At 43.8% G+C, this 21,407-nt stretch overlaps 1 long non-coding RNA gene across 1 annotated transcript in view; it reads left to right on the top strand.

Annotated features, from left to right (window-relative positions):
• The window catches only part of LOC126281315 (uncharacterized), a 761,290-nt gene that overhangs the window by 315,254 nt on the left and 424,629 nt on the right, over positions 1-21,407 (top strand). Inside the window, exon 2 of the long non-coding RNA XR_007551248.1 lies at positions 18,123-18,169. This is a non-coding gene — a long non-coding RNA (uncharacterized LOC126281315). The remainder of the gene's footprint in view (positions 1-18,122; positions 18,170-21,407) is intronic.

Genomic DNA, 21,407 nt, shown 5'->3' with positions numbered 1-21,407 from the left:
CGCGCCTAGGTATGCCTCTTCTTGCAGAAGACTGTATCCTGACGAGTTTCTTGCGGTACTATGGTGAGTGAAATCGTGTGTCACTTATATCCGTGACTGTTGGACGGAAGTCCTCTTGGGAAAGGTTCGTATGACATGTGGCAGAACCAAAAAGCAGGCCTTGCCGTGTGCGCCATCTATGGAGGCCAGGGCTCTTCTATGTATGACTGCGTGCCGTATCTATGTATCCACTGGCAGAGACAGCAGAACAGATGCCGGGACACGCTACTGAGCGTCATAATACGTTGGTTAGCCCACGTAACAGTGTAAAGCAATTTTCATCCAACTTACATGCGAATCCTTCGATATAGGCAGCGTTCTTCTCAAGAAGCGGTGCTAAGTAACGCACAGGGGAACACAGCGGAACAGCTGTTTCTACTGCATTCTCTGTATCTCATGTACAGCGATTATCATAAGGAGAAAAATTAGGGCGTGTACAGAGGAGGCATAAAAAGGCAGATATTTTGCCTCGCTCAGCACCTCAATACAAAAGGACAGAAAATACTATCAAGTACTCACTGCCACTATCACGCGATTTAGGCTGGCTTGCGGAATATACGAGGGTTGGACGAAAATGTGAAAACACAGCGAGAAATGCTTGCTCGAATATAGATGTAGTTGCTAGCCAAGCGTGCAGGTTGCCTCGCTGTTTTTGACCACGGACGGCACCTTTGCAGCGTCCTCAGTACGTTGTGTCAGTTGTGGTAAGAACAGTGTCCTGTGTACTTGTGAGTGCAGTATGACGGAGTTAAGTGAATTCGAACGTCGGCAAATTGTTGGTGCTCATAAGTTGGGTGCTTCCGTAACTGAGCAAGTCGAATTCAAGAGGTACCAATTGACGATTTATACCGCGTTCAAGGAAAGCGGAAAAACATTACGCGGTAAGTCGTAACGCGGACGAAAGTTTGTGTTGAGTGATCGTGACAGATGGTCATTGAAGACGTTTGTGACGAAAAATAATAAAACGGCAGCTGCAAATTTCACGGCAGGGCTGACTGCTCCACTCGCGAACCCTGTCAGACTCAAAACAAAACGAAGAGAGCGCCATAAGATCGGAGTTTCAAAACTAGCTGGAATTTCCAAAATCAGTGCTGGAAACACCCTTAACAAGAAAATTTGGTTCTAAGGCCATAAAACCTGGATTACGGAGTAATGCAAGACAGTCGTTTGGTCGGATGGGGCTTGTTTCTCATTGTTTCGAACTTCTCGCCGAGTTTAGGTACTAAAAGTGAAACACGGCGGGAGCTCGGTGATGATTTGCGCAACCATACCGTGGTATTCCGTGGGCCCCTTGTTACACTGTAAGGTCGCATCACTGCCACAGGTATGTGACCACATTGGCTGATTAGGTCCATCCCATGGTACTTGTTTGTCAAAGGTGATTATGTGTTCCAAGACGACAGAGTATGCGTTCACACAACTCGCATCGTGTAGGACCGGTTTTATGTATATGAGACTGAATTTTCACAGTTTTCCTATTTCGTAGGAATACTGGTACAATATTCCCTTGAAAACCATAAGGGGATTGTATTCTTCCATTCCGAGACGACTAGAAACTGTTTTGAAAGCCAAAATTTTCCTGCACTATATTAGGTATCTTGTAGTCCTACTGAATAGAATGGATAAAGTTATGGGGGAAGAATATAATATGAAAACTCAAAAATGGTCAAATGTGTGTGAAATCTTATGGGACTTAACTGCTAAGGTCATCAGTCCCTAAGCTTACACACTACTTAACCTAAATTATCCTAAGGACAAACACACACACACCCATGCCCGAGGGAGGACTCGAACCTCCGCCGGGATCAGCCGCACAGTCCATGACTGTAGCGCCTGAGACCGCACGGCTAATCCCGCGCGGCAATATGAGAATTAATATAGCAAAAATAAAAGCAATGGCATGCGACAAAAAAGATCAAGTGAAAGCCCAAGTTTTTGTACCCAATGAACTGCTTGTACAAGTTGATAAATTTACTTATCTGGGCAGTAATATTACCAGGGATGGAAGGAGCAAGGCAGAAGTGAGAAGTAGAATTGCTCAAGCAAAGGCTGCTTTTAACAAGAAGAAAAACATATTAACATCCAAGAGCATCAGCCTTGAAATCAGGAAAAGATTTTTGAAATCATATGCGTGGAGTGTGGCATGCTATGGGTGTGAAACTTGGACTCTCGGGACAGACGAAGACGAGAAGCTAAATTCTTTTGAAATGTGGTGCTATAGACGCATATTCAAAATGAAATGTATCGACAAGGTCACAAACGAAGTGGTTCTGGAAAGAGCAGGTGAGAAGAGAAGCTTCTGGAGTTCCATTGTTAAAAGAAGAGTGCAATTTACAGGCCATCTATTAAGACATAAAGGATTCCTGAACACAATCATAGAGGGATATGTCGAGAGAAAAAGACCAAGGGGAAGACCACAGCTGAGGTACATGGATCAAATCGTGAAAGATGTGGGATGTAACACCTATAAAGAAATGAAGAGAAAAGCTGAAAGACGCACAGAATGGAGACAAGCTGCCGTTGTAGCTCTTGCAAACCAATCCTTGGATTGACCACTACAGAAGAAGAAGTAGAAGAAGATATTAGGTACGGCAATACATTGTGTTTTATGCGTTTCCATATTTTTATCGATCCACTATATAAATAGGTGCAAGCATATATCAATAGACTTACGCCTCCAGTGCGAAGATGGCTTAACTCTGGGCTATGTCTAATCAGAAATCGACAGGATATGGACAAAACAAATGAAACTAGAAGTCCTTTCTCGTGGCGTGGCGGAAAAATCTTCTGGATGTCATGAATTATGGGGGTGCGATAACGTCTTAGAAGTTTTGAAATTGTGTGTCATTCGCGTTCTGTGAGATCCATACCTTTCACAATGATCAGGAAATAAATAAATGTCCTGTGACTAGGGCTTCCCGTCAGGTAGTCCGTTCGCCGGGTGCAAGTCTTTCGATTTGACGCCACTTTGGAGACTTGTGCGTCGATGGGGATGAAATGATGATGAGTGGGACAACACAACACCCAGTCCCTGAGCGGAGAAAATCTCCGACCCAGCCCGGAATCGAAACCGGGCCCTTAGGATTGACATTGTGTCGCATTGACTTTTTTTTCGGTATTGTTCGTTGCGTTTGGTCTGGGCGGACGTCACAAGTCATCCGTTTAATGTGATCATTGATTCCTTTACTCAGCTTTATTACAGAGGGCTCAGCTACCGGGGGCGGACGATCAGGAAATGCGTTATAGGCAATGGTGCAGGGACATATCAGTCTACCGGCCGGGGTGGCCGAGCGGTTTTATTCGCTACAGTCTGGAACCACGCGACCGCTACGGTCGCAGGTTCGAATCCTGCCTCGGCCATGGATGTGTGTAATGTCTTTAGGTTAGTTAGGTTTAAGTAGTTATAAGTTCTAGGGGATTGATGACCTCAGAAGTCCCATAGTGCTCACAGCCATTTGAACATATCGGTCAACAAAGCAGACAAAAATCAGTGCTTCCTGCGCCCGAAAGACTTTATGCAAAATGGAAGAGGGAAAGCATGGAGGGCCAATCATATTGACCTCTGTTCTTTCGTAATGCACGCTGAGGAGAACATCGAAACTGTCGTGACTGTAAATTTCATGGAGAGGGAGAGGTTTAGTAAATTTACGGTGCCCGTAGTCCAGTCTGCACACCGTTTACAGACGAAGGGGCGGTGACAGCCGGGTCACTGTGCATCGCAAACCACGGATGGCAGCTGGTAGCACCGCGTGCTCAGTGGCAGCGGCCGTTGCGCGGGATAAACAGAACGTTCCGTTCGCGCTATCACAGGATAAACAGACCATTCCGCCTTCGTGCGCCACAGAATAAATAGGCTATTCCGGTTACGACTCGGGCAATCAACAGCCGCAGAGTCAACAGCGATCACGTGAAGGGTCTGGAGTGCAGGCGACGGCAGCCACCTGAAAACGCGGACTGTTGTGCCACTGAAATGACGCCGGGAGCACCGCCAGCGTGCGTCATGTGATTTCGGGGACCTGCGCGGTTGCCCAAGTAATTGTTAGATAGTAAACAAAAACGCACAAGTTATGGTGTCAATGTAGATGAAATGATTCTATGGCATTATTGGTCGCCTCATGCAAGTCTTTCTGCATGAACATATATACTCCGCAAGCCACCTAACGGTGTGTAGCGGAGGGCACTTTACGTGCCACTGTCATTACCTCCCTTTCCTGTTCCAGTCGCGTATGGTTTGCGGGAAAAAAGACTGCCGGAAAGCCTCCGTGCGCGCTCGAATCTCTCTAATTTTACATTCGTGATCTCCTCGGGAGGTATAAGTAGGGGGAAGCAATATATTGGATACCTCATCCAGAAACCCATCCTCTCGAAACCTGGACAGAAAGCTACACCGCGATGCAGAGCGCCTCTCTTGCAGAGTCTGCCACTTGAGTTTGCTAAACATCTCCGTAACGCTATCACGCTTACCATATAACCCTGTGACGAAACGCGCCGCTCTTCTTTGGATCTTCTCTATCTCCTCTGTCAACCCGACCTGGTGCGGAATCCCACACTGATGAGCAATACTCAAGTATAGGTCGAACGAGTGTTTTGTAAGCTACCTCCTTTGTTGATCGACTACATTTTCTAAGGACTCTCTCAATGAATCTCAACCTGGCACCCGCCTTACCAACAATTAATTGTATGTGATCATTCCACTTCAAATCGTTCTGTACTCATCGTCCCAGACATTTTACAGAAGTAACTGCTACCAGTGTTTGTTCCGCTATCATATAATCATACAATAACGGATCCATCTTTCTATGTATTCGCAATCCATTACATTTGTCTATGCTAAGGGTCGGTTGCCACTTCCTGCACCAAGTGCCTATCCGCTGCAGATCTTTCTGCATGTCACTGCAATTTTCTAATGCTGCACCTTCTCTGTATACTACAGCATAATCCGCGAAAAGCGCATGAAACTTCCGACACTATCTACTAGGTCATCTATATACGTTGTGAAAAGCAACGCTCCCATAACACTCCCCTGTGGCACGCTAGAGGTTACTTTAACGTCTGTAGACGTCTCTCCATTGAGAACAACATGCTGTGTTCTGTTTACTAAAAACTCCTCAATCAAGCCACACAGCTGGTCTGATATTTCGTAGGCTCATGTTTATCAGGCGATAGTGCGGAACTGTATCGAACGCCTTCCGGAAGTCAAGGAAAATAGCATCTACCTAGGAGCCTGTATCTAACATTTTCTGGGTCTCATGAACAAATAAAGCGAGTTGGGTCTCACACGATCGCTGTTTCCGGAATCCATGTTGATTCCTACAGAGTAGATTCTGGGTTTCCAGAAATGACATGATACGCGAGCAAAAAACATGTGCTAAACTCTACAACAAATCGATGTCAGAGATATAAGGCTATAGTTTTGCGTCTCTACTCGACGCCTCTTCTCGAAAACTGGGACTACCTGTGCTCTTTTCCAATCATTTGGAACCTTCCGTTCCTCTAGAGACTTGCGGTACACGGCTGTTAGAAGGGGGGTAAGTTTTTTCTTTGGGACGCCATTGGTCGACTTGTGCGTCTATGGAGATGAGATCGAATGATGAGGACTACAGAAAAACCCAGTCCCACTGGGAATAAAATATTTGAATCGGCCAGGGATCGAACCCGGGTCCTCGCGAAGTAGCGGCAGTGACGCTAATCACTTTTCTCTGTCCTCTGTCTATTTCTTCGTCGTCTTGTACGGGAAGATCAGTTGTGTGTGGACGTCGCACGTCGTCTTCTCAGCGTCTTTCGATAGAAGTTGTACTGAGTCTTTTTATTAAAAAGTGGCCCTGAGCACTATGGGACCTAACATCTGAGGTCGTCAGTCCCCTAGACTTAGAACTACCTAAACCTAACTAAGCTAAGGGCATCACACACATCCATGCCCGAGGCAGGATTCAAACGTGCGACCGTAGCAGCAGCATGGCTCCGGACTGAAGCGCCTAGAAGCGCTCGACCACAACGGCCGGCTCTTTTTTTTTTTAGAGAGGGTACATTGTGCGCCAATGGCATTCGCTTCTTTTTTTCTTGTTCTAGTCACGAAATAAACTGCAAGAAGAATGATTGTTGCGCCGGCCTGTGTGGCCGAGCGGTTCAGGCACTATAGTCTGCAACCGCGCTACCGCTACGGTCGCATGTTCGAATCCTGCCTCGCGATTGGATGTGTGTGATGTCCTTAGGTTAGATAGTTTTAAGTAGTTCTAAGTTCTAGAGGGCTGATGACCTTAGAAGTTAAGTCCTATAGTGCTCAGAGCCATTAGAACCAATTTTTTGAATGATTGTTGTTTATGTGCGTCCGTATGAGCTTGAATATCTCTCATTTTACGTTCATGACCCTTTCCTAAGGTATACGTAGGAGGAAGAAATACATTGTGGTTTACTCTTCCAGAACTAGTAACAGGAATATTAAACCACACGCTGCTGTAGGAAGTCCCTTTTGTAGCGTCCGCTTCTGGAGTTTGTTGGGCGTCTTCCGTGCCACTTCCACGTCGACTGAATGAACATGTAATGAAACGTACTGCTCTTCGTTGACTCTTCTCTGTTTCGTCTACGAATTCAATCTGATACGAATCGCAGACTGAGTGTTGATAGAACGAGGGTTCTGTAAGCTTCCTCAACTGTGAATCAGTCAGTCGCTATCTCTCTGCACAAATGTCACTGTGTCCATTTTCATTATCCGTCTCGCAAATCTGCTCATACGAGGAAAACAACTCTTGAGTTAGTAAATGCGCCGGAATTACTACTACAAGTAAAAGAAAGCGCTGTAAATTAATTAAGTTTTGGAACACTATTTTTAAGAAAGGCTGCCGCCACTAATGGTGTAAAGGCACTAGGTTTAATTATGAAAACATAAACAAAAAGCAGTTTTGGCTTTTACTACCAAGTATTGCTCAGCCAATAAGACTTCCTTGCGGAACGCCGGTTATTACTTCTGTTCTACTCGATGACTTTCCGTCTGTTACTGCGAACTGTGACCTTTCTGACAGAAAATCACGAATCCAGTCGCACAGCTGAGGCGATACTCCGTGGCCACGCAGTTTGGTTAGAAGACGCTTGTGAGGAACGGTGTCGAAAGCCTTCTGGAAATCTAAAAATATGGAACCAATTTGACATTCCCTGTCGATAGCACTTGTTACTTCATGAGTATAAAGAGCTAGTTGTGGTTTACAAGAACGATATTTTCTGAATCCGTGATGACAATGTGTCAATAAATCGTTTTCTTCGAGGTATTTCATAATGTTCGAATACAGTATATGTTCCAAAACCCTACTGCAAATCGACGTTAGTGATATAGGCCTGTAAGTCAGCGGATTACTCCTACTTCCCTTTTTGGGTATTGTAGTGACTTGAGCAATTTTCCAGTTTTTAGGTACGGGTCTTTCTGTGAGCGAGTGGTTGTATATAATTGCTAAATATGGTGCTATTTTCACAACATACTCTGAGAGGAACCTGACTGGTATACAATCTGGATCGGAGGCCTTGTCTTTATTAAATGATTTAAGCTGCTTTGTTACACCGAGGATATCTGTTTCTATGTTTCTCATCTTGGCAGTTGTTCTTGATTGGAATTCAGGAATATTTACTTCGTCTTCTTTCATGAAGGAGTTTCGGAGAACCGTGTTTAATAACTCTGCTTTCGTGGCACCGTCATCAGTGACTTCACCGTTGTTATCGCGCAGTGAAGGTATTGATTGGGTCTTGCCACTGGTGTGCTTTATGTATGACCAGAATCTCTTTGGGTTTTCAGCCAGATTTCGAGACAGAATTTCGTTGTGGAAATTATTAAAAGCATCTCGCATTCAAGTACGCGCCAAATTTTGAACTTCTGTAAAACTTTGCCAGTCTTGGGGATTTTGCATTCTTTTAGATTTGGCATGCTTTTTTTGTTGCATCTGCAACAACGATCTGTCCCGTTTTGTGTACCATGGGGGATCAGTACCTCACTTATTAATTTATGTGTTATATATCTCTCAATTGCTGTCGATATTATCTCTGTGAAAACTTCCACAACTTTTCTACACTTACATGATCGGATCGGAAGGAGTGAAGACTGCCCCTTAAAAAGGCGTTAAGAGCATTTTTATCAGCGTTTTGAAATAGATATACTTTGCGTTGCTTTTTGATGGTTCTAGGTGTTACGGTATTCAGCCTAGCAACAACTGCCTGTGGTCGCTAACCCCTGTATTCGTCACAATACTCACTATTTGTTCCGGATTATTTGTTGCTAATAGATAAAGTATGTTTTCGCAACCATTAACGCTTCGAGTGAAGTAATTGTTCAAAATAGTTTTCTGAGAAAGCATTCAGTACAATTTCGGATGACGTTTTATACCTGCCGCCGGCTTGAAACGTATAATTTTTCCAGCATATCGAGGGTAGATTGAAGTCACCACCGACTGTAACTGTATGAGAGAGGTTGTTATTTGTAATGAGACTCAAGTTGATGAATAGTCCATTGATTCTTTGAAGGTGAAGGTGACGTTAAGTGAAACGTATGCGGGAGGAGATGTACAATTAATTTCTAAAATGTTCGTGTACATGACCAGCTTTCACAACTTGTTCATTGGTGAACGTTATATTGATAACGGCACATTGATCAAACATAAATCTTTGATAAGAAAACTGACAGCTCAGACCTTTATTGTGATTTATTGCGACAGCGTAATCCTATTTTATCTACTCTGTTAACGTTAGGAGTCTTATACGACATGCTCCGAGAATTTCAGCGGCTGTTGACGACTTGAGCGCTCGTAACGGAAAATCACAAAACTGCAGGTGTTTTTTCGCATACTCTCCAGTGATCGGTGTTGCTATGATACTCATCTATTTTTGCGTAGAGGAAGTATATTACATTCACCGCTAAATCAGCCTCATTTATGTCTTGTCTGTGAGAAAAAAGGGAAGGTCTAAGCGGAACGTGGAATGAATTTTTTGGAGTATGATTCTGAAACAAAAAATGAAACAAAAACACTGTAGCGTATAGTTCTGACGTATACTTCACGACTGCCAAACTAGTTTTTGTAATGGAAATGGCCAAACCCATAACAGTCGCCATCATCCGTTTTAACCATGATTCCCATTGCAGCCTGTAGTTGGTGTTCTTATCAAGAATTAACCGATCACTTAAGTTCAGACCTAATCCCATTAATGTATGCTAGTCTGATATGTAAACTTGAACATAACAGCACTTTTGTTGGCATTTGCTACTCTGTTCAGACAACGCCATAAACGAGGCAGTCTCCTTTCAACGGCTGTAATTTAACAATACTTATGTTCTAAAAGTATCAGTGTCACTCTTATATTCTTTTCAGTGCAATCGATCGACACAAACTACCAAGTCAATCTGTCTGTGTGAATTCTGGCACAGCTATAAAACTCCTGGTGAAGATGAATTATACGTGATATACATATCACTGTGGGGACAAGGCGCTGAAGGAACCCTAGAGGTGGGAATATAAAGTACTAATACGAGGCGTATTAATTAAGTAAGTACCGTTTTGAAACTAAAATAAGATGTGCTAAGATATCTCAATAATTTTATTTTTACATGAAAGCCTGTACCTTGATCTACTTTTCTACATAGTTTCCGTCAATATTGAGGCACTTGTCATAACGTTGTACCAGTTTTTGAAAACCTTCCTCATAGAAGTCTGCCACCTGACTTGTTAACCATTGCATCACCACTGTTTTGACTTCGTCATCGTCTTGAAGACACTGACCGCCCAGGTGTTTCTTCAAGTGCAGGAACAGATGGTAGTCACAGGGTGCAAGATCGGGGCTGTACGGAGGATGATCTAGAGTTTCCCACCGAAAAGATGTGATGAGATCTTTGGTCCGATTCGCCACATGCCGGCGGGCATTGTCTTGCAGCAAAACGATGCCCTTGCTCAACTTGCCACGTCTTTTGTTCTGAATTGAACGGGGCAGATTGTGCAATGTCTTACAGTAAGCTGCTGCATTGATTGTCTCATTACGAGGCAGAAATTCCACAAGCAATACTCCTTTTCTGTCCCAAAAAACTGTGCACATGATTTTCCGGGCAGAAATTGTTTGCTTAAACTTCACTTTTCTGGGTGAATCTGACTGCCGCCATTCCATGGACTGTTGCTTTAATTCCGGTGTGACGTAGACCACCCATGTTTCATCTTGAAGAAACACCTGGGCGGTCAGCGTCTTCAAGACGATGACGAAGTCAAAAGAGTGGTGATGCAGTGGTTAACAAGTCAGGCGGCAGACTTCTATGAGGAGGGTATTCAAAAACTGGTACAACGTTATGGCAAGTGCCTCAATATTGACGGAAATTATGTAGAAAAGTAGATTAAGGTACAGGCTTTCATTTAAAAATAAAATTATTGAGATATCTTACTACGTCTTTTTTAAATTTCAAAACGGTACTTAGTTAAAAAACACGCCTCGTATAAAAAATAATGGGTCTGACTATGCTTACAAAGAGATTTGTTTTTGGAGGGGATCCACCTCGAGCAAAACACAATATGTTTCGGTGAAGTTCCACCATTGTCAGTAGGCTTTTATTTTGCTTGTATTAAACAAGAAAACTGTGTTTAATAACTCGTACACATATAACTTCTGGTTTTTAAGACAGTATTTACAAATCTGAAAAACTGGCATAGTTTTCTGTACAGTATGTACCTTGTTACGACATGCTATGGTTTTCCTGTTTTTCATTCGATTTGTTTTCTTTGACAGTTTGTCATCTATAGCTATATAGAATGTCCTACACAAGAACCCCTTCTAAAAACAATCTAAACGTAATAGGAAGCGATCGTTAATAGTACTGGATCCAGCTACAGATTTCAGAGCCGCTAGGATGTCTCTACATGTTCTGACAGTCCCGACTTTAGACCACGTTTAGTCGAAAAGTTTCAAGGTGGTGGATTTGGCCTTGAGATCACTATGTTCCTCGCCACAAATGTCGCTTGCTGAAATGTAACTTAGCCCAATAATTGATTTATTCTTGCTCCTTGAAGAGAAACTAAATATTCTTTTATATACTGTTAAATTAATCTTACAGTAAATTAATAAAATGTTTTACTTTGAATTGGCCACTTCATTTACGTGATGTGAACGTGATGGAACACACCTGACAAGGGAATGGTCTAATCTCACATGGCGAAACCTACCCAGAACATTTTCACTCAGAAAGAATACACCGGAGAAAGCAGCTAATGCGCAGCGCAAGTAATTTTTTTAATGTGAAAGTTACTCATTTTTGCCGCACGGAGAACCGCTTATAACAGCTGTTTGTACCAGCTCTTTGTGTCTAACCGGCGAATCGGCGAATAAGCGGACGTAGCGGCGACAGGAGGCCGTAGTGCCCCGTAGGGCGAAGTCCAGTGTGCACACATGTGAAAAATGCTGTATTTCCGGATGGAATCCGAATCATATTAATAGCCTTTTTCGTAGTTCTTCGAAAGACATAAGTATCGTTGGCTAGGCCAGGGGTTCCCAACAAAGTTTTCTCGAGGACCCCCTCATCGAGCATGATTAGTACCTTGTCATATCACAGCATCAAGTACCTAAGAAAGCCAAATTAAGAGTCTTTTATACGTTTTCTATTTTTGATACGTAGAAAAAACATTGACATATTCATTATTGAAAAAATATTGAGTTTAAAACTTTTCAATTTAGCCATCATTGTTATTGTTAAATTTTTGATCATTGCTCAAAATCTTTGTCTTCAAATCTGGTTGTTTAGTATAACAAACTCCTTAAAAAAATAAAAATTAAGTAGGAACTGAAAATGATAGGAAAATATTAAAACTGAGTGTGTTGGTCACACTTGGAATCGCATTGAGTAGACATGTGTGAAAAATTAGAAAACACTAACATCAGACAAGGTATTATTTATTTGAAAAAATACAATTACAACAGAGTACTCCATCAGAAGCGTCGAAAACAAAAAAATCTGTTATTATACGAAATATATTTAATATATTTTTTATTGTAACAGCATCTTGCGCACCCCTGTGGCATAGCTCGCGGAGCCCTGGGGGTCCCCGGACCACCTGTTGGGAACCCCTGATCTAGGCCAAGCGTCCAACAGGAGCAATGAATTATTTTCTGCAAATGGTAAGAAGACGTTTAGGATATAACACTAAGAATTATTCTCTCTTCCGTTTTTCCAGATTTTGCTACATCGAGTACAAGAGCTTCGCAAGTAAACAGTCCTTTTTTTAAAAATTTTTGGTTCTAATTTGCCTTTATTTCTGAAGACAGAGATAAGGCTTTAGAAACAGTATTCCACTGATACTTATCACTGGCATTGTTGTGTACGAATGTGTCATAGCGTTCATAGACTGCACAAACGACTCTTTTGTTTTTTGCTCAAAATGATAAAAATGTGGCCTGCACGAAACTTTACTGATGGGCTTTATATGCAACTTTTAAGCTACAAATATCTCTATAGTATTAACAATCAATGACATCTCCTCTACACGTTTACTTGTGGTAAACTTCGTAATTTTCCGACTCCGTATTTTTGTATGATTTCCCGAATCAGCTTAACTATGTCGGAGAAGTGTGGTGGTGGTGCTTAGTGTTTAACGTCCCGTCAACAACGAGGTCATTCGAGACGGAGCGCAAGCTCGGGTTAAGGAAGGATTGGGAAGGGAATCGGCCGTGCCCTTTCAAAGGAACCATCCCGGCATTTGCCTGAAACGATTTAGGGAAATCACGGAAAACCTAAATCAGTAAGATGACTGGGGACAGGATTCAACCGTCGTCCACCCGAATGCGAATCCAGTGTGCTAACCACTGCGGCACCTCGCTCGAAGAAGCGTGGAAATCCGTAATGTTTATATCATTTGCAATTCAGATCGTCCAGTCTCGTAGATCTCCATTGGTAACTGCACACTGCGTCTCACAAGCGACTGCGAATCTTTCGAAAAGTTTTTCTTATAGACTGCTGCGAGTTTCATTTTGGCACATATTTCATAGTTCATGTAAATCTTTCTTCCATTCACATTCAGATTTAACTAAACGAAACTGCCTTTGCACACTGCTTGAGTTCTAGCATTTTCTCCCTCCTTCCTTGAAGTAAAATATTCACTGCCTTATCTCGATCATTGAAACATATTATTCTACATGTTTTCTTTGCTTCTGGCAGACACTCATTTTTTGTTGCGGACGCTAATTACCGCCACAGAATCGTCTGAGTTATTTCCTGTTTGCTCTAACGTTTCCCGCAATTTATGACGAAATGTCGACATCATTGGAATCAGTGTACAAGAAATAACACATATGTAGGTGTTCAGTAGAAACAGGTGATTTCAGTTCCTTACCACTTTCTTTATATTTTATCTTTGGAAGGTCGGAAACGTTAAATGGATTCCACATCACTGTGACGCTGTGGAACCTACAACAAGACAGATGCTATTAGTAAGCATATCCCAAGAAACTTCCTGGCAGATTAAAACTGTGTGCCCGACCGAGACTCGAACTCGGGACCTTTGACTTTCGCGGGAAAGTGCTCTACCATCTGAGCTACCGAAGCACGACTCACGAAGCACGACTCACGCCCGGTCCTCACAGCTTTACTTCTGCAAGTATCTCGTCTCCTACCCTCCAAACTTTACAGAAGCTCTCCTGCGGACCTTGTAGAACTAGCACTCCTCAAAGAAAGGATGCTGCGGAGACATGGGTTAGCCACAGCATGGGGGATGTTTCCAGAATGAGATTTTCACTCTGCAGCGGAGTGTGCGTTGATATCCCAAGAAGTCAGACAGAAAATTAATTCAGCTTCAGTGTTATCTGATTACCAGTGTGCCGCTAACCAAGGATATATCCCACTGGGTTGCGCACGCTCTGTCTGCTATGGTAGCGGTGTACATTTCTCCAGCCACCTAGCGACCTACAAATTTGGCATATTACAATATTTTTTCCAAAATACTTGCGGTGTGTCTGAGCAGCTAAAATTTTGACATTGTGTTCTACTTCGGCGTATTCTTCCTGCGTAAGAGATTTCCGCGCAAGTTCAGACATTGCGGACTGGACAGTTTCATCGTGATCGGGTGCCAGCTCTGCGTGCAGAAACCACTGGTCCGTAGTTGACGAGAAATGTGTGACCCGTACGTAGAGATCTGGGGCCATACACCTTCAGAAACGTATGGAAGACTCCTTGAATCGATGCCTTACAGAATCGCTGCTGCATTTCGTTCCATAGGTGGTCCAAGACGCCGTTAAAAGGTGACCCTAACGTTGTGGTTCACCGTTGTACTATTGACAGATACTGCGTTCTCTCAAGGAGATCAAACCACAGTGTGTGCCAATTGACCGCGTGAACCATCGCTGCTACAGTTTGCCTCCACGGAATCGTAATGACGTAACGACGCCGACGCAAGCTTATCCAAGGTAGGCTGCGTTAAAAGCGGCCCTCCCCATTAAGATAAGCCGCCAGAAAAGCTGTGCAGCAGTGCCGACATCGAGAAAGTGGGTAGGAATGTCATAAAAAAGCGCTCAAGGATAACCGTGTGCGCAGTAGTCGGTGATACCGTTGCGAGGAACTCTGCGCGGGGTAGTGTAGTTCAGCCGGAGTACGGAAGGTTGCTGGAGGCGTTCGCTCACAGTCTACATCTACATCTACATCCATACTCCGCAAGCCACCTGACGGTGTTTGGCGGAGGGTACCTTGAGTACCTTTATCGGTTCTCTCGTCTATTCCAGTCTCGTATTGTTGTTGGAAAGAAGGATTGTTGGTATGCCTCTGTGCGGGCTCTAATCTCTCTGATTTTATCCTCATGGTCTCTTCGCGAGAAATACGTAGGAGGGAGCAATAACTGCTTGACTCCTCGGTGAAGGTATGTCCTTTGAACTTCAACAAAAGCCCGTACCGAGCTACTGAGCGTCTCTCCTGCAGAGTCTTCCACTGGAGTTTATCCATCATCTCCGTAACGCTTTCGCGATTACTAAATCATCCTGTAACGAAGCGCGCTGCTCTCCGTTGGTTCTTCTATATCTCTTCTATCAACCCCATCTGGCACGGATCCCACACTGCTGGGCAGTATTCAAGCAGCGGGCGAACAACCGTACTGTAACCTACTTCCTTTGTTTTCGGACTGCATTTCCTTAGGATTCTTTCAATGAATCTCAGTCTGGCATCTACAGTCCTGCTTCGTCCTGTGGTACCGACAAGGGAGGACTGAAACGGGACGTAAATTTCTACCGAATGACGTGATTTTTTTTATGCTGACTAGCTGTTGGTAAGAAGGTTCACTGTAATTTTTCCTAAACGTAACCAAGCACAGTAGTTTGTTTATCGGTATCTGTATACACAGCAATCAGGCAGAACATTGTGATCACCGACATAAAGCCGTCCAGCCGCTACCAGCGTCACCTGGCGAGGAGTGACTGCTAATCAGACGCACGCACGGTGCTTGCAGTGTCAGCGAGCGCGCTGTCCGTGTGTAGAATATGGAAGGCTCGCGATCTATCTGAGTTCGACCGAGGACAAACTGTGATGGCCCGGAGGCTCAGCAGGAGCATTCTGTGGTCTTCAATACATGACGAAACCAAGATGAAACTACGTCCATACTTTATGGGGTTCAGCGGCCACTCCTTATTACAAATGTCGGACGTCGTAGGCTGGACACACTGGTGAGCCGGCCGGTGTTGCCGAGCGGTTCTGAGCGCTTCAGTCTGGAAGCGCGCGACCGCTACAGCCACGGTCATAGGTGGCGAATTGTGACGGACCTAACATAAGACTTTAATGCTGGGCCGAGTACCATTTTTTTTTTCAAAGTGCCCGGGAGAAGGGTCGGTGGCAAAGAGGGCAGGGGTCGTCTTCCGAGGCCTGGCCTCACTGTCCCGTTCCCGCCCTCCCAGCGGCGAGGAAAGGGAAGGAAAGGGGTTCGATAGGATCTAGAGAACTTTACTGCATCAAATTCACTTACTTATAGGTATACATCTATATATATTTCCCATTTATTTTATATACACACATTTACACAGACACACACACACACACGATCCTACTACCGCCACCAGAAGCCTCCGAGTCGTCTTCGCGTAATGAATCTAAGGGGGACTTATAACGGATCTTTTACTTGGCATAAATTTATTTTATTTTTTGTTAGATGTTTGTTAGATGTTTTCGTTAAATAGCTGAATAAATTGTAATTCGGAATAATTTAATTAAGTAGAGTTGAAAAGATAAAGTCAAAGAGATGTTCATTGGGCGGACATTGTCGTAATGTAACCTCATTGCGTTGTTCGGTTTTTAAAACAAGTCGTTTGTTTTCCGTTGTGCTGTTCGGTCGTACGCGTATCTGAAAGGTTCAAAATGGCTCTGAGCACTATGGGACTTAACATCTGTGGTCATCAGTCCCCTAGAACTTAGAACTACTTAAACCTAACTAACCTAAGGACAGCACACACATCCATGCCCGAGGCAGGATTAGAACCTGCGACCGTAGCGGTCGGGCGGTTCCGAACTGAGCGCCTAGAACCGCTAGACCACCGCGGCCGGCGCGTATCTGAAAGGAATTAATTCGGGGACTACAATAAACTTTCACATAATAGTTACGATTCGATGTTCCGACAAAAGGCGTTACCGTCAGTATTAATTTGAATTCTGGGCGACAGGATTAGTTTTGACACATACGTAAACGGACGTAACGAAAGTTGTTCGCATATCATCCTCGAACGTGACTTTTAAATTTAATTAACGATTGCGGGCTCATGATTAGGATCAATCCCTCTTTCCTGCTAGATAGTGATCATTCATTAACATTTACGTCATAAGAAAAAGGATTATTAATAAAAGTGATGTTAAATGACAATTACGTGTTATTCCGTTAGTGTGGAAACGACGTAATATCTCTGAAATGAGAATTTGTGTTAAATACTGAACTGAGATAGTGAGTAAATTGGAATTAGTGAACATTAGATACTGAGACTATAGAAGCAGAAGAGCTTAAGGTTTCTCTTCTCTAAAATGGCAAAATAGGTACTAACTTTAACTCAATAGTCGACATAATGTATTGCAAAGACATTAGCTTTTCATAATTATTTTGACGACGCGCTGTTAAACAAAGGAACGTTGAGTCTCTGTACGAGTAATAAAATTAAATGTAAACACATAATCAATAACGGCGAACTCCGCTTTAACAAACTGTATTGCGTGTCGTCATCGGGCAATAACTGCTCAACCCTGAGGACTTGTGTGGTTAAATTAGAAGTCGGGCGTATAAAACAAACTTAAAAATCCACTCAAGCTACAGTGGAGTCGGCACAACACCACGTGGGAAGCTATAGATGGCGCCCCACGTTGCGGCGTCTCTGTGTGCTCGCGGGGCCCTACACGGTATTAGGCAGGTGTACCAGTCTCTTTGGCTCTTCTGTGTATGAAAACGATGATATTCAGTTGCTCAACGCTGTTCTGTGAAATTTATTCGTAACTTGACGCTGTGGCTCGGAAACAAAATATGCTACGCCTCAAAAGTCCCCCTGCGAAGAGGGGCCTTTTCGTGGGCGTCACTCTCTTCCTATTGGTTCAGTGAGCAATCCTAGGTTCGGATTGACGCAGCTCTGCACTCATGTACGTGTTATTTCATATCACCTGTTGTTGTCGCCGGCCGCGGTGGTCTCGCGGTTCTAGGCGCGCAGTCCGGAACCGTGCGACTGCTACGGTTGCAGGTTCGAATCCTGCCTCGGGCATGGATGTGTGTGATGTCCTTAGGTTAGTTAGGTTTAAGTAGTTCTAAGTTCTAGGGGACTAATGACCACAGCAGTTGAGTCCCATAGTGCTCAGAGCCATTTGAACCATTTTTATTTGTTGTTGTCGCACATGGTTGACGACCTGCTCCATATACTCATACCTGCCCAAGCCTGTGCATCCATCATCCTCACAACGACAGTTTTCAGCGAGAACTTATGTAGTGCGTGTCCAGCTCTACCTGATTATCGTCAGTTAGTTGTACTTGTTTGTTTACCTACGTGAAGAGTTTACTCTGTCCTCACATGTTGTCTTGTATTTCTTTGTCGACCTGCTAGTAAGCGGCAGCGCCTTGACGGTTTATTTTCCTCTGTTGCAGGAGGATAACTTCAATGGAGACGAGAAGACTAACTGTGGCAGCAGACGGTAAGTTGTAACTGCCTGATGTTCTTCAATTTTACCTCGTAAGCTAGAGCAAATGGCATGCAGTCCGTGTTTCTTTTGTGTGGTTTTGTGGTCTCGCGTAACGGGCGAATGCGCACCTTGGACGTAGCAGGCCTTTTACGGTTCCTGATGATTAAAAAAAAAAATATCTCGTCACGACATTGTCTGAAAATTGTTCTAAATTTTAAACCTGTATTCTCAACGTTTCCAATAAGTTCCAGAATGGTATGTAAAACTTTAATTGATGTGCTTTCGCGAAACTTTCGACCAATACTGCAGCCAACAACTCGAATGTATCCTTCGTCTGAAGACATGAAAATTAAAACAATAAACGTTCATAGCAATTCATCTGTGTCGTAAGACGGAAAGAACATATAATAAGACAACGCACAACAGCCATCTACATTTCTGCGTTCACAAAATTCTACTGGACAGCGTAAAAAGTGTTCTGCATCTACTGTAAACATTTCTAGTAACATCAGTTTCTGCCAATAACCTTAGCCACGGGGGGGTAGCCGCGCGGTCTAAGGTGTCTTGTCCTGGCCCGCGTGGATTCCCCCGTCGGAGGTTCGAGTCCTCCCTCGGGCATGGGTGTGTGTCTTGTCTATAGCGTAAGTTAGTTTAAGTTAGATTAAGTAGTGCATAAGGTTAGGGACCGTTGACCTTAGCAGTTTGGTCCCATAACGCCTTACCAAAAATGTTTTGCCAATAACCCTGGCAACTTAGAAGTTACGTATGATGCGGAGAACCGAGCAGACGAAGTTTCTCTTTGTAGCTGCACGACGCGAACAAAATCCAGTAAACTTGTTTCCAGCAGGAATTCATATAAAAGAGGAGGTGGCGGGAATAGGGTCAAATACTGGCGCAAACCAGCAGAACTGTGTAGGCAGGTCGACTAGGGAGAACGCAAAGTGTAAATGTAACTAGACGCTCATCGGTATTGTTCTTATAGGCAGTGGCTTTCCCATACCTCCATCTGCAGCCCTATTTTCAGACATATTTTGAATTCATCTACTTTGCCCATCTCAATGAGTAGCGAATTAAAACACCCATACTCCGAAAAATATCTGAATCTTTTTACGTTTGTTATGTAAGATCACTAGGTTTAAGTGGGTAAGGTTCAGACTGCAAATGCGTGGGTACACGCTGCAGCAACCAGTCTACCCTAGGACTGGATGGAGAAAACAAAGTTGATCCACTGATTTTAGTCTTCCGAAAAGGTTCACATTCACTAACACAAAGACATATGCTAAGAAAATAAATTCATTTAGGATATCAAACAACGTGTGCTACTTAATATAAATCCTTTGATAGACAAAATAAAAAAAATGGTTCAAATGGCTCTGAGCACTAGGGGCTTAACATCTGAGGTCATCATTCCCCTAGAACGTAGAACTACCTAAATCTAACTAACCTAAGGACATCACACACATCCATGCCCTAGGCAAGATTCGAACCTGCGACCGCAGCGGCCGCGCGGTTCCAGGCTGAAGCGCCTAGAAACGCTCGGCCACACTGGCCGACGACAAAATACAATACGTTTTTCTAAGAATCGACAGCGAATGTACAAAGACCTTTCTAAGGTATATTTCACATGACACCACGTGCTTACAACAGCGTAGTGAAGTGGTGGAAGAAATTCGAAGAGACGCAAAGTGTTCTTGCGGATCACCCTTGTCGGAAGAGACGGTGAACCGTGTGAAGGACGTGATCTTGCGAAGTTCCACATAGCTTACCTGTCGAACTATTGCGGAACTGGACACACCTCAGCAAACAGCGTGGAAAATCCTTCGTAAGCGATGAAGAGTGAAGCCGTATAAACTGCAAGCTCCTGAAAGCTGGAAGCCACTACGACAAATTGTGCCGCCGCCAGTTCAGCATAGACATGCGGAACCGTCTCTAAACTGACGACTTCGTAAGACTATTAATGTTCAGTGACGAAGCCATTTTTCATGTTTCGGGAAAGATCAACTGACAGAACACGCGCGTATGAAAGACAGAAAATCGGCATGCAACTGTCAAACACGTCCGGAATTACAAGGAAATTGACGTGTTCTGCGCCTTGTCCGACAAAACAGTCAATTTAACTTTCTTCTTCGCTTTGAGAACTGCCAATGGAAACACATGTTACAACAATAAGCAACTGTATCTCATGCCATAACTTGAAACTAGTAGCTTGGTTTCCACTTTTCAGTAAGGTGCTGCCGCTCCGAATTTTCACAGACCTGTACAAGATGACCTGAAAGAGACGTTGTCATGTCGCTGAAAAGATCGTCATGCGAATGCTGACCCGGTGCGGCTCGGTCTTCGGACTTGACAGTTTGCGGTCTTTTCTTGTGCAGTTGTAGCTAGGACAGCATGCGTGTCCAACTTGTACAACAGAACCTGGGAGAATTGTGACACCACATAGCAGCTGCTGTTCTGAGCCACAGGGTATGGGTAGAAACGGGCTAAATATTAGATGTGTACCACTGGACGGTGGGTGGACACATATAACATTTATAAAAATTTGTGAAAGGAATCTCTGAGAATTTATCTTTCACATATTGTTATGTTGCTTTTAGCCATATATCTGTTTTTTTTTTAAATATTTGAAGGATCTTATAGTTATCCTGTATACTCCACTGCACGCGTGAAGTTATTTGTCGACTGAAGCTGCAGACAGATGTAGACATTAGCATTTTAACGATAAGAGGCTGTGGAGAGTCGAGTCATCCGCGTCAGTAAAGCGTGGTTCTCAGTGAGACGACGCAATAAGCGGGACGAGTCGACGTTTCACGCAGAGGCGATCTGCTCTGGTGGAGCGAGCGGAAATGTAATAGAAGCCACATCAGTGGTTGACAAAGGGACGACAGCGACACAACGCTAACACGACGCTCTGTTGTACCGCCCAGCCCGACACGGAGCGCTAGTGCAGGCTACTTCAAGCACATGTATCATACTGTTGTGATGACGAGGAACGAGTCGTCGCCAATGTTAACTGGTAGCCAATGCGAAATAGATAAATATATATATATAACAGCAGGTTTGTCAGTAACGTCGATAAGGTGCTGGCTGCACGGTCTGGATCTGCAGCGAGTAAAATACACTCCTGGAAATTGAAATAAGAACACCGTGAATTCATTGTCCCAGGAAGGGGAAACTTTATTGACACATTCCTGGGGTCAGATACATCACATGATCACACTGACAGAACCACAGGCACATAGACACAGGCAAC

Source organism: Schistocerca gregaria, chromosome 7 (assembly GCF_023897955.1).
Source record: "Schistocerca gregaria isolate iqSchGreg1 chromosome 7, iqSchGreg1.2, whole genome shotgun sequence".
NCBI lineage: Eukaryota > Metazoa > Arthropoda > Insecta > Orthoptera > Acrididae > Schistocerca > Schistocerca gregaria.
The sequence above is the reverse complement of the archived record's forward strand: the minus strand, read 5'-3'. Positions and strand labels throughout refer to the sequence as shown.